At 49.9% G+C, this 14,635-nt stretch overlaps 1 pseudogene across 1 annotated transcript in view; it reads right to left on the bottom strand.

Annotated features, from left to right (window-relative positions):
• The window catches only part of LOC308354313 (transmembrane protein 132B-like), a 30,105-nt pseudogene extending 29,642 nt beyond the window's left edge, over positions 1-463 (bottom strand). Inside the window, exon 1 of the transcript in view lies at positions 452-463. The product of the transcript in view is annotated as a transmembrane protein 132B-like (transcript). The remainder of the gene's footprint in view (positions 1-451) is intronic.
• Between the last annotated feature and the right edge of the window lie 14,172 nt (positions 464-14,635).

Raw genomic sequence — 14,635 nt, 5'->3', positions numbered from 1 at the left:
GGGCCCCGACATTCCCACATCATGAAGAATCTCAAAGACTTTGGTCCTCGTACCGCAGGACCGCAGAGCCGAGACAGAAGCTTCCAGAACTTTCTGCCCTCGAGACAGGCAAACCCCTGGGTTTTAGTTTTAGTTATCAGGACTCCGCTGTCGTGTTGCTCACAGACAAAAGCATTTCTGATCCCAGGGCAGGAAAAACAAACAAAGGAAAAATAAAAAGACTGGGGGACATTAGCTCTCCCTCTGGGTGTGGGGGAGAGGGAGGCAGGGGAAAAAGATAGGGAAGAGGGGAGCGAGTTATGGTGCACTTTCCTCTATTTCAATAAGCTTCTCTGTCTTTCTCCCCCAGATCCAAATCCACGTTGGAGAGCAGAAAGCCTCCGAGCAGGTTGCGCGTGTTTTAGGGATTGCTCTGAATCCCCCTCCTCTTCCGAACCGCATGACCTCCTACCTCATCCCTCATGGCCCCCCCCCCCCCCCCCCCCCCCGCCAGCTGCCCATGGCTTCCCGTCTTTACAGAGCAGGCGTGGGAAGAGAATGGCCCTTCTATCCCGCCGGTGAGCTCCCTACACAGCCTGGGTGGGTTTCTGGGCTTGAACTGTCATTCATAAACCCACCCCTTGCTCGCTCTCTTAGCCCCTAACGTCTCCGCGGCTTAATCCTCCAAAGGACGGTGCTAATTGCTTCTCTCCCCTCCTTTTCTGTCAAAGCCAAAAGAAACAGTTTCCACCGGAAGGGCACACTTCCTTCCCTCCTCCTCTGTCACAGCGAGGGGCTGAGGGACCTGGGCGACACTTTCAATGGCTTTTGTCGCCCGCCCTTGTTGGAACGCTGTTGTGTTTGCTTTTGTTAAGTCACAAATCCCGACGTGTGGGGTGGTTTAAGATGAATCCCGCTGCCGACCAAGAAAAGATGCATGTTTGGAGCGGCTGCAGGAGAGGATGCCCGCAGCCTGAGACACTGTCCTTGGAGGGGCCTCACCCCTGGGGTTCAGGGTTCGCCCTGAGACGCCAAGGAAGGCTCTGCCCACCTGCTCATACTCACACCGCAGGGGAACAGTGGGAACGGGTGAGGTCGGCCTCAGACCGGAAGGAGGCACGTCCCAGGTGCCGCCACCCACCCACCCACATTGTACTCCGTCCGCGTCTCTGCTGGTTCTAAAAACCAGCCCAGACCAAGCTCAGAGCCTCGCTGTAAGTCCGACGGGCTGGCTTCACCTTGCTTCCTTCGGATGGATTCTCATTATAGAAACACACACAAACGTGGTGTGCTCACGCACACCCACACACACCCACACGCGTGTGCACACCATGCCCCAGGCACCACCCACATTACTGAAAACCATCAGTCATAATGCCGTTGCGTTGAATAAACACGAATCTTACCGAAAGGATGTATTCTAGGCAGGAGAAGCAGCCCAGGGAAGAGAAAGGGCTTATCCAGCATCCTTTAGCTGAGGACTCTTTATTTACTTATTTGTTTGTTTGTTTAAGAGTGAAAGCGTGAGCAGGGGAAGGAGCAGAGGGAGAGAGAGAAAGGGAGAGAGAATCTGAAGCAGACTCCATGCTGAGTGCAGAGCCTGACACGGCGGTCGATCTCACGACCCTGAGATCATGCCCTGAGCCCAACTCAAGAGTCGGAGGCTTAACCGACAGAGCCACCCAGGCGCCCCCAGTGTCATTTAGCTGAAACACTAAGAGTCAGAACTAGAACCCAGGACCTCTTGTCAGATCAGAATTGCCTGGCTTGATCCCCAGAGCCGCACCGTCTAAGGTGAGCGGGGCCCCCGTGGGTGTGGGCGCTGTGCAGAGCACGACGTGCAGTCCCAGATGGGCACACCTGGGCGTGGGTGCACAGATGCCCTGGCCCGGCAGCCATCTAGGGAGAGGGGACCTGCTGCACTTGTAGCAGACGGCTTGAAACCCCCAGCCCTAAGTTTTCCTCCTACGTAGGCACGGCCGACCTAAGAGTTGTTGCTCCAGCCAGCCTGACCTCAGTTCCCTGACCCTTTCTGCAGTAGAAAGCATCCCCCATGACCTTGGCATTACCCAGATAAATGCCTGATCCTAGGACTTTTTAAAAAGGACCAAAGAAAAACAACAGTAAAGCTACTGAGTTAACCTCCAGCCTGAGAATGTGTTCTTGTCCAACTGTAGGCACAACGCAGACCTTGCAAAGGAGGGACGGTGACTGTGGGGGAGGGAGCAGGAAGCAGGACGAGCCCTTTCCATGGGGTCTGGGGCCCAGAGGGGAGGCGGGGTGCAGGGGAAGAGAAGACGATGGCTGGTTACTGCCCTCCGCGGTTTTACTTTACTTCCTCCCCAACTGGGCTGCCGCAGATCAGAATTCTGTGGGACCCAGGGACACCTGGGTTTATTCCAGATCAGAGCTCTCAACGAGGGCTGTGATTGTGTGATCCAGGGCACGTTGGCAGTGTCCACAGACCCCTGGCTGGTCACGACCTAGTAGCGGGGCGTTTGGCAGGTGGAATCCAGGGATTCTGCTAAATGTCCCATGATGCACGGACCAGCTTCTCACAGCTGGGAATCATGCAGCACGGAATGGCCTTGCAGAGCCCAGAAGTTCTACGGTCAAGGCTGAGACTCTGAATCCGCAGAGGCAGAGGCCGCGTCCCCCTTCCAGGAGCCAAAGTGGAGGTCTGGCCATGCCTCCCCTGCTTCCCTCTGATGCGGGAAGCCCGTGGTCCCGCTCCCCGCCAGGCTCAGCCTGCCACAGGCCCACGGTTCTCCCCACCCTGGGTGTCATTCCTTCTCCTTGTCTCTATCGGAGTTGAAAATCGCCAAGGTCATTCTACCTGAGGGTGTTTTGAAGGAGTTTGGGGGTTGGCGTGTGACGGAACGTCACAAGGACCATGACTGGTGGAAACTGGGAGAGAAGCAAGGTTATTTGTTCTTCGAGAAGGCAGGACACCGGGGAAAACACTCAGAAAGGAATATGTTGCCCCACGAGATAGAATCAGACTCCCCACACCATGCCTCAAGCCAGGGCGGCCCGGGCACGAGGCCACGTGTGCGCAGGCTGGACGCACACCAACCCGCTGGACGGGGGGCGGGGAGAGAGCGTCCAGAGGGACGTCCTGGCTCACACATGCTTGCTCAGGACCCCTCGGCTTTCCATGTTCACACACAGCCAGTGGGCTTTGGACTTTTTTAACTGACCCTGGTTGGAGGGAATTTTCCTGAACTCTCTCTAAAATTGCAATCTTTCCTTTTAACCCTACAGATGCTATCCCTGGTATTTCTTTTTTCTGAGCATTTTTCATGATCTAACATACCACATGTATTACTCACATATCTCTGTCTGTCCCCAGAAGATTCTAAGTCCCATGAGAGCAGAGATTTTTGTTTTAGTCATTTAAATCACGAGTACCTAGAATCATGAAAGCCATATATATGGCAGGCTCTCCCTACCTATTTGTTGAATGAATTAAGGAGACATATATAGGAAAATTGCTAACCACATGGCCTTGCTATGTGTACCATTTCTAAAATGCACAAAATGCTTATTTTTAATACTTACAATTTTACCACTTTACCACTTACCAATAGAAAAAAATATCAGAAATCCATAATCACAAAACGTTCTCCCTCACAATTTATCAAAGGAAAGCGAATAAAAGCAACAGGTTTCAACTCTCAAATTAGCAAGTATTTTGGAGACATTAAGGAGGGCATCTGTTATGATGAGCCCTGGGTGTTGTATATAATTGACGATTCACTGAATTCTACTCCTGAAACAAATATTACACTGTATGTTAACTAACTAGAATTTAAATAAAAATTAAAAAAAAAAAACAGTATCCAGCGTCAGGATGCATAAGCATTTTTTCCACTACCCATGAGAAAGCGATCTCGTACAGCTTTTCTACAAAACATATTGACCACATACAGCCACAGCCTTCAAAATGTTTGTGCATATTAATTTTATTTCAAGAAACACTCGAAAGAAATAACAGGAAGACTAGACAAAGACACAGGAGAAAACACTTACTGTAACATCGTTTATGATATACAAAGATTACCATCCAGTAAGAAAGAAATTGTTAAATACATTATATTTCAGTCATTTAGTGAGGAGCTCTGGCCAATGAAATCTGACTAGGTTAGAGATGATGTCAGATGTCAGAGAAGCTAGCACTACGTTCCAACAGTAGATTAAATAGTTGGCTGCGAATCCTCACCCTTCCCTATGTCTACACTGGTCTCCAGGACAGAGGATAGACCACACTCTCATAGTCCTCTGTAGACACCCGATGCTATAAATCTACACCAAAGGGTGCCTGGGTGGCTCAGTCAGTTGAGCATCTGCCTTCGGATCAGGTCACGAGCCTGGGGTCCTGGAATCGAGTTCTGCATCGGATTCCCTGCTCTGCGGGGAAGCCAGCTTGCCCTCCCTCTGCCCCTCCACTCCCGCTCATGCTGTCTCTCTCCTGCTTGCTCTCTCTCTCTCTCAAATAAATAAATAAAAATCTCTAAAAGCATAAATAAGTCTACAGCCAATGAATAGGTGCTCTTACTTGAAAGAACCAAGTCATTGCTCAGTTGAATCTGAATTTCCCATACATGTACCTAAAACAGAGAGACTTAGTAGGGTACCAGCTTCACACGGCAAGTCAGCAACTGAACAAGACACAAGATGCATCTCCTGTATCAGGGCATAGGACCTCCCATCACATCAGGGTTTCATCTGGGTCTTTTAGGTGAAGACCTGGATGACCCAGGGTCTCCGAAATTCAGATTCTACAAGGCTGTGTGTTATACCCCATAGAGGAGGGAGAGCGGAAGTCCGTCTCCCACGACGGGATCGCTGGCATGTTTTCCACAACAGACAAGGAACACACACACACAAGCTCCTCCTGCTGGTGATGGGGCGGACGAAAGCTTCACAATGACACCCATCCCCGGCTCTGCAGGGTATGAGAGGAGCACCAGAGGGTGTGCAGGGGTGAGTGTGTGTAACACTCTGGGGTCCCTCCACTGGAGGGCCACAGAGCGAGTTGGACAGGTGCCTGATAATAAAGGAGGTCAACCTGGACGCCACGTGGCAGCCGGTCAATGGCTGCTTGCTGTCATAACCAGCGTTATTTATCTCCACATCGATAGCAACGGGTCACAGAGGGCTGCCAAGTCCATCTTCCTATTTATAGTTTAAAGAACATGATTTATTCTTGGAAACTTTCTAGGGACTAGCTTTCCTGTTGGCCAAGAGTGACTTTCAATGGGATCACTGGCAGCAATCAAGCCTTTGGTCTGCTCCAGAATCCCCCAATGCTATACTCGGATCAGCTCAGGTCACAGAGGAACTATCCCCCGCGCACCTGCCTCTTCAAGAAGGACCTTCGCCTGTCTCTCTGCCACCACGCTGGCCCCAGCCACCCTGTCTCCCCTCTCCTGGAGGAGGACAGCAGCCTCCAAATCTCCCTCCCCCCCTTCCAAGCTTGCGGTCCCCCAACCCAGTGCCACGAAGTAACCAGATTTCCAGATTCAATTGTTTTAAGTATAAATAAGTAAGATAATGTCAGTCTCGTGCTTAAGACCTTTCAGTGACTTCCAGCTGTTAGGGAAGGACCCACGCTCATGCCATGGTCCTGGGAGGCCCTCCCTGCGAGATCGGGCCCCTGCGTGCAGCCCTCATCTCATTCTGTACAACTTCTCTCAGTGTTCACCGCACACAAGCCCCACGGTCCTCTTCTTAATTCCTGGAATCACAGGCTCCCTCCCCATCTCCAGACCTTCACAGGCATAGATCCCCCAGCCGTGAGTGCTTTGCATGCAGTCCCCTTCTGCTTGTCTTGTAGGACGTATCTTCGGAGCCATAATTCCATAAAGCAGATTCTTTTAACCTGTGGATTGCCGCCCATGCAGGACAAGCACTTCCTCTTTATCTCAAGAAGTAGGATGTCTGCAGCGCAGAAGTGGAGCAAACGGCCCCAGAGCCTTTCCTCCCCTCTCCGGAGCAGGGCAGCCTTACGGTCACCTGCAGCCTTATGGTCACTACTGACAAGTGTCCCACCCTCCCCAAGTACTCAATTCTCTGAGAGCAAAAGGAGGAGAAAAGAGGAACGGAAACGGAACAGAAACAATCCTGGGGCGATTTCCTCACCCAATGTAGTTACCAGATATCTACCACGAGTCAAGCACTATTTTAAAAGAATTTTCTTGAAGCATATGTGATATAAAATAGAATGCATATGTTTAAAATGTGGAAGATTTTGTAAGTTTCGACCTATGTACAGGCCTGGGAAACCACGACCGAAATCAAAATCGTGATCCAAAAGGTCAACTCACGGGGCGCCTGGGTGGCTCAGTGGGTTGAGCCTCTGCCTTCGGCTCAGGTCATGATCTCAGGGTCCTGGGATCGAGCCCCGCATCGGGCTCTCTGCTCAGCGGGGAGCCTGCTTCCTCCTCTCGCTCTGCCTGCCTCTCCGCCTACTTGTGTTCTCTCTCTGTCAAATAAATAAATAAAATCTTAAAAAAAAAAAAAAAGAAAGGTTGACCTGTGCTGCTCTGTCATCCATGCCCCCCACCCCTGTCTGTGCCCCTCCCCCATCCGCACACAACCCTGCCCTGATTTCTGCCATTGTGGATTTGTTCGGATATGACTGCAATTTCATAAAAATGGTATCACTCATTTTTCTGTATGGTTTCTCTCATCTAGCGCAATTATTTTCAGATCCTTTCATGTTGTAATGTGTGTCAGTAGTAAATTTCCTTTGATTGCCTAGCGGCATTTCTTTATACGGATGCTTGACTATCCAATCACCTGCTGATGGACAATCGTGCGGTTCCCCGGTGTGGGCTAGTACAGACAAGCCCACTGTCAACATTCACGAACAGGGCCTTGCACACCATACACGTTCATTTCTCTTAAGAAAATGCCTAGAAGTGGAATGGTTGGATCAGAGGGAAGATAAATGTTCAACGTTTTTTTAAACCTGTTTTACAAAGTAGCTATTTTACTCCCCACCAGAAGAAAGTTCCTGTCTCTCCATATCCTCACCAGCACTGGAAATAGCATTTTTTTTTCTCAAACTTTATTCATTCTGATGGTGCGTAATGGTACCGCCTTGCAGTTTTAACTCGCATTGTTCTCATGACTAAAGATGTTTGATGATCTGTTTATGTCCATGCGTCCGCTGGCCAGCCACCCATTTGCCGTGTGAGACATCAGTCATCAGAGCTACAAACGACGCCCTTTGATCTGGAACTCCTGTGGAAATGACAGAGCCATCAGCTCTCACCTGTGAGGAGAAAGCTGGATAAATTGGCAGTAAAATGAGAATAAGCCTTCTGGAGAAAAATCCAAGTGGCTTCCGTCCAAACAACGCCTAATTGTTCCTCGTGTGAGATGAACGAGCTCAGCCACGGACAATGGGGTACGTGCCGTGTCCGTGATGACAACTGATGGCCTGTGGCACTAGACATAGAAGTCCTCCAAATAGAGGTCGCCGTCTCCCTGCTGGGAGGTAAATGTTCTGCAGGAAAAGAGCCAGGATTCTGGCGATAGGAGTCAATCTGGCCGTTTAGCTCCAGGCTGGCTGAGTGACGGTCAGCAAATCCCCTCTGACCTCTGGAAAGAGCGAGATAATGACCAGGACCTGGAGGTTAAAATGAGTTAGATGGTCACCATCCCAATCCGAGACAGTCTGTGAACTCTCAGCCTCTGAACTGCAACTGTGAGAGGCAGGGGGCAAAATATTTGGATGACAAGGAGAGGCAGGAGGGTGTGGTGGCACAGAGAAGTGGCTGGAATCAGGCATCTGCTTACTTGCTGTCTGACCTTGGCGAGTTATTTAAACTCTGTGCCTCAGTGTCCACGTGGAGGAGATGGGGCTCCAGGAGAACCTGTCCCTGCGGATGGGACTATTACGATGACCCCTGGAGGGTGCTGTCCAGTCAGCATGGTGCCGCACCTGCTGGGATTTGGTTGGTTTTTCCCAGAAGATGTTGTGGCTTCACCTTTGCCAGATCTTCATTTTCCCCCACAAGATAAACCAACAAGCTCAACTTTAAGTAACATTCCTAAATTCACAGCTTTAAAATTAAGCACAAGAATGAAAAAAAAAAAGAGAGAGAGAGAGAGAGAGAGAGAGAGAGAGAAAGAAAATATCTCACCGGGCAAAAATATCACATTGGTCAAATCTACAGGTTGCCATGACATGTTCCGAGGAAGGAGGCAAATGCACGAGTGAACGCAGTGACTGTCTCTGTCACTCTCTCCATCGTGCCCTAACTCCCTATAATGGAGACCGGTCTGCTCTCCACCGCCCCTTGGTTCTCCCGACCTACACTTGGCAACTAGGGAAACACAGGCTCAGAGACGTTCCGAGATGTGGCCAAGGTCACACAGCCAGGAAGTGGTAGAGCAGAGATTTGAACCTGGGTCTGCCAACACCAGGAACACGGTCTGCATGCACTCTGTTCCAGCAACTCTCCTCCCGTCCTTTCTCTAACAAATCCACCTCCCCTGCCCCAGGGACAGATAATGACCAAACAAAAAGTGGACCAGATGTCTCCATTCAGGACAGAACAGGCTGGTCAGGTTTGCGGACATCCCAGGCAGGAGGAGCTGCTTCTGCCCTCAGCCTCCCTCTGCCTGGAGTGTTTGGAAATGGCCAGTGATGAAATGGGTCTGAGCCCGAGGCAGCTCATCCTGGTCATGTTCCTGCTTGAGCATCATTAAGGAGAAGCTGCTGTTTCTCCTACAGAGGGGGCTGCTGTAGTTGGGGGCACACCAATGTGCTATGTTTAGAAATCCCATTCACTTTAAACTTTACAGCCTGGCTTAAAATACTCCCCGGGTCTGTAAGGATGCAGTTTTCCATCTTCATCAGTCTTCCTGCTGCAGATTCCCAGGGGGCATTGACCACATCTGAGTTTGCTCACCCTGTGGGGGGAAACTCAGCGCTCTGAGAAGCAAGGATTTCGCACGGTCCCTGTCTCGGTCTCTCTCACGAGCGGACTCAGGGTCGTGGACTGAGCTAGATGTACACATGCCGTGTCCAACCACAGAGAGGATTCTGTCCATCGGCGATCGTGCCCCATCCCTGGGGCCATCTCACTGGCAGGCTGTCTGTCCCAGGATGCTTGGAAGGTCGCTGGCAAACGTTTGGGCTCATCACTGATGCAACAGAAGGAGTGGAGGCAAAGCTGACTTTGGTTCTGGATTCGAACCACATTCTAGCCATGGTGTAGTTTGAGAAAGTAACGTTCTGTGATTGAGTTTGTTGACCTGTTTTTGCTTTGAAGAATTTATCCTGTTATAATATTGTCCCTTCTTGGGAATTTCTTTTAAAGTTGAAACCATCCGATAGGCAATATATGCAGACCATAAAGGCAATAACCAAAGAAAACGAAAGAGTGTGCAGGTCCAGAGGCAAACCGGACCCACGGTGGCCACGCGTCATTCCCTAAGCTGGGTGATAGTAACACAGATGCTCATTTTATTGTTGTTCTCTCACAAGGCAGGTCCGCCTGTGAGTCTGTATGTAGTTAATGTCTCCGTCTCTTCCTCTCTGCAGCAACCAGGCTTCACCTCGTAGCAGAGATGTGCACAGATTTGTGGGACCCTGTTCTGGGCCACCTGCGCCTTCGCTCCTTGGCAAGTCAGCGGGGCAGCAAAGTCGGGGCAAAGCGGAGATCTCGGAGCAGAGCAGATCACAAGGGCAGCCTTACCTATGGGGATGCAGTAGGTCTTCCTGCCCCATGCTGAGGTGAGCCTGCTTTTTCAGAGCTGCCTCTTAAACAGGGATTTCGAGCAGCCCACAGGGAGCCCCAGATGGGAACCCTGATTGGCTATAAAATCGCAGGGAGGCTGCACGGCTCTCCCAGAAAATTAGACTGTGTTCTGTCCCATTAGGTTTCCTACGGCCCGGGCAGCTCCTTGCTGAGCGGAGTAACTGTTTCCATCCACAAGCTGTCCTCCCCCGAAGAGAGATTGGGACCTCGCTTTCCCCAGCCATGGACGAGCTGCTTCACTGGCCAGAGGCAAACATCTTCCAGAAGCAGAGATGGTACTGGGGAGACCAGGAAAGGCAGCCAAGTCGGCTGAGGTCCTCCCAGGTTTTCCTGCTCCCTGTCTGCCTCAGTTAAAAACCCTAGAGATTCCTTTGCTTCATCTTAAATAGGGGACTCCCCTCGAGGGTACTAGTGTTTTAAGAATGCTCCCTAATTGTGGGGTAAAGCCTACGGTAGATCACATTTACCAAAATGTCTGTGATGATGCAGTCCATATTATCTCACTGGGACACGGACGTCCCTGTCATCCCGCCTTGGGGTGTCCCTCTCCTCCCCTGGATCCTTGGCACACAGGTGGCCTTGGTAGAGGGACATTCTGTGACCCTTGGGGCCTCATCACAAGAGGCCTCATCGATCTGTCAAAGGAGGAGAGGTTTGAAGTTCTTCAATGTTACTTTGGGTCCTTTGTCTCCTGTTAAATATGTAAGAATAAATTTGGCACATTTGTACAGAAACGGCAAGCAGAATGCTGGTGCATTTTTATAGCACATTACCCCCATTCATCTGGAGATCCATTTATAGCCACCCCACAGGGCGAGGGCTGAAATGACAGCCTTCTGAGAGGGGAAAGGCAAAATTTAGGATCTTATGGTTTGAGGTGAATTTTCTTCTTTTCAAGTGTCTATGCTGCTTGACCTTTCTACCGTTAGCATCTTTTAAAATAAGTACTGAAGTCGCTACCACAACACAAAGGGGTGTCAGCGGACGGAGGCCGACACACACTTTGCCTGCAAGCTGCCACACACACATCCTTGCCACAGGTCTCCAGGGACGCTCCCGGAAGGAGCTGTCCTAGTGCTCGAGGAGCTGTCCCTGGTGCTCACTCGGTCGGTGGGCCAAGGGATGGGTCCCTCCTCGGGAGGAGGCACGGAAGGAGCGGGAAAGAGTAAAGTAGGCGACCCCAGAAGGGCGAGGCATGGGAACCACGGAGGAACATGGTGGAAGAGAAGAATCACCAGCAGGCTTGACAACATCAAGTGTCCAAGGACCAACAACTGGATGAACCAGTGTGCTCTGTCCACACAACTGAGCGTTGCTCATCTGTGAAAAGGAATGGCAGGAATGCACTCCCGCTCCGTGCCACACACAACACGGACACTGCTGAACACATCATGCCAAGGGAGAGAAGCCACAAAAGGCCGCATAGTGTCTGTTTCCCTTCCCATGAAATGTCCAGAACAGACAAGTCGTGAGAGACAGAAAATGGCTTTGTAGCTCCCCCCATGGCTGGGTGGGGGGCAGGCTGGGGAAACGGGGAGTATGTGCTAGCTGGAGGCTTCTCTGGGGACAAGGACAGTGTTGCAAAACTGACTGTGGTGATGGTTACATCACTGCAAGTAATGAGAAACAATGGACTTGTGTATGTTGCACGGGTGAATTGTACAGCATGCAGATTACATCGTAATGAAGCCATGTGTGCATTGTAGATATATAAATATGCATACAGATGACCCCCCTTACCTGCCAGAGACTTACATTAGGAAAAATGAATGCAACTTAAAATGTCCTCTCGAGGGGTGTCTTGGTGAAGTGGTTGCCTTCAGCTGAGGTCATGATCTCAGGGTCCTGGGATCGAGCCCCACATCGGGCTCCCTGCGCAGCGTGGAGTCTGCATCTCCCTCTCCTTTGGTGCGATCTCTCTCTTGCTGTTCTCTCTCTCAAGTAAATAAACTCTTTAATAAATAAATAAATGATCTAAAGTGTCATCTCGAGAGGAGGTAAAGTAAAAACCATTAAAAATGCTAAAATCAGGGATGCCCAGGTGGCGCAGTTGGTCAAGCCATCCAACTCTTGTTTCTGGCTCAGGTCATGATCTCAGGGTCATGAGATCGAGCCCCACATCAGGCTCTGCGCTCAGCAGGGAGCCTGCTGGAGATTCTCTCTCTCCCTCCCCCTCTACCCCTTCCCCCACTCATGCTTTCTCTCTCTCTCAAATAAATAAGTAAATCTTTTTTTTTTTTAATGCTAAAATCAGGAGCATGCTATGCAGGAACAGGTGTACCAAACAGTTTCCCTCCCCTCCCTCCCCAGGTACCCAGAGGCATAGGGTCACGGCCAGACCACGGGCTTAGAACTGGTGTGTGCTCTGATTGCTTAGTGCTTGTGGGTTTTTCCTGTTTATCTTCTGAATATTATTTCTTAAATCTCTCTCTCCCTCTTCCTCTCTTTCTGTTTGTTTTTCAAACATATAGGCCTAAAATGACAGGATTTATTCATTTTCATGTGCTCACTACAGGCTAAGCATTTTATTAATTGTATCTTGTCATCTTCAAGGCGCTCTGGTGAGATGCCTCTGGCGGGACTCATTTTCCCTTTTATAGATAAAGACACTGAGGTCCTATGATCCTAAGACGCGTTTCCAGGTCACACTGGTAATCAACAGAGAGCTGGGATTTGAACTCAGGGAGCGTGAACGTATCATACCATCATTATGCCTCTAAAGACATGGTTCACCAGATGATGACCGAGCTGCGTGTGTCATCTGTGTCCACCAGCAGGGAGGCAGGAGGAGGTTGGGCATTTTCAAGCAGGGATCTCTGACTTCGATGAGAGGAAGGTGGACAGTTCTGGGAAGAGTCACATGTCTCTTAGAGGACTTGGTAGTCATGACGCCATGTCCTGATGAATAACTGGTCTACCTCCTGTCATTGAAGGTGCTTATTTCTTCAAGGAGAACGTCATTGTCTGCGAACACAGCATCCAGACCCCACTGCCCTCGAGGAGGTGTGAAACAGGAACTCAGCGCTTCGTGCTCTGTGTCCCCTTGTCACTCATCACCAACAACGCAGACCGAGGTCAGCAGCCCAGCCTGCGGTGCGTGTGGTCACAGTGGCTGCTTTTGAAGGGGATCATAAATACCAGAGATTGAGGAAGAATCTCTACAAATTTGTCATGTCCCATTCTTGCACAGAAACGCCCAGAATTGTATTCCTGGCTAAAGACCAGCCGCAGTTTTTCTCATTGACTTGTTTATTGGCGTCTGTTTTCCCAATTCGCCTTAAGAAACAGCACATCTGTGGAGGTTTTCTTGAAAAGATGCAGGTCAATTGAACCGAATACCTTTCTACTTATTCTCCTTCTTCTCTTGCATTTAGCTGACTTCAGTCTGCTCCCTGGGATCAATCACTGTGTATTTATTTACTCCTGAATGGTGCTAGGAAATGATGTCCCATATGAGCCCTGTTGTAGGCCACCGTTGCAGTATGTTCACAAGCTATGTGCCGGCATTCCCGTGTTATCAGAAGGAGCAGACGTGGACAGGTCGCTTGCACAGCCCACGCTCTGCAGGAACTCTATGCCGCAGTGCTTACAAAGGTGCTGCTCACTCTAGTTTATGCAGAAGCATGAAGGTAGATTTGCCCCAGCCATACCGCAGAGTATGGATAGGATCTGCAGTGATAGGCTCAAATAAATACCGACTTGGAATTCAGACCTGTAAAAGCTTATCAGGTAAGTGCTAATCAAAGATAACTTTTGAGGATATAGGAACCTATTTCTTATTCTAGTAGACAGGAACTAACCACACTACCTACTGTAAACATTATTGTTCTTGACCACCATGAAGAGCTATTAAAACTAATTAGAGTCAGAATCTTTTCTATATGTAGTATGCAATCATCAGTAAACTCAGTAACTCTGTGACCAGCGTGTACTGGGGACTAAGGGTGATCTGTAGAATAAATGGATGGATGGATGGATGGATGGATGGATGTGTGGATGGATGGATGGATGGATGGATGGATGGATGGATGGATGTGTGGGTGGATGGATGGATGGGTAGGTGGGTGGATGGATGGATGGATGGATGTGTGGGTGGAAAGATGGCTTTCATGTGAAAGGCCTGGAAAACTGAATCTGACTTGCGAAAAGCCCTACCTCTTTCTCACCGATGCAGGTTCCACCTATCCATTCAGACATTTCCTCTCTGAGAGTCTTAGTCTGTTCTGGGTATTATAACAAAATATCACAGACTGGGCAGCCCAAACAACAGAAATGTCTTCCTCATGGTTCTGGCGATGGAAGTCCACTATCAAGGTGCTGACAGATTTCAGGGTCTGGTGAGGCTCACAGAGAGGCTGCCTTCTTCCCATATTCTGAAATGGAGGAGAGAAAGACAGAGAGCAAGCAACAGTGAGCGAGCTCTGGTATTTCTTCTTATAAAGGCACTAATTCTATCAGGTTAGGGCCCACCCCAATGACTTCATCTCAATCACCTCCCTGTAGACCCCATCTATAAATACTGTCACACTGGGGGGTAGGACTTCAACACATGGATTTGGGGACAGGGGAACACAATTCAGTCTATAGTGACTGTGAATTCCACACGAATGAGCAGAATCACAGGCTAAGTCGTGTCCGTCCTCCCTTTCCTCGGGAAGCAAGTTAGCATATTGGGACAAGGAGGCCCTTCCTCCCATCAGGAACTGCTCTGTGCCCTGTTGCAGTAAATGCTCCCACACAGCTGAGCAAATGATGTGCCCCTCCAGTCCTAACCTGCACCCAGCAACTCCCTGGTCTCTTGGGTCCCATCCCAGGTTGCTGAATGGAATGCACTATACAAACCCTTTGGAAATAGTGAACAGACCTCAGGGAGCTTC

Source organism: Martes martes, assembly GCF_963455335.1.
Source record: "Martes martes genome assembly, chromosome: 13".
Lineage (NCBI taxonomy): Eukaryota > Metazoa > Chordata > Mammalia > Carnivora > Mustelidae > Martes > Martes martes.
This window is presented reverse-complemented; position numbering and strand designations above follow the sequence as displayed.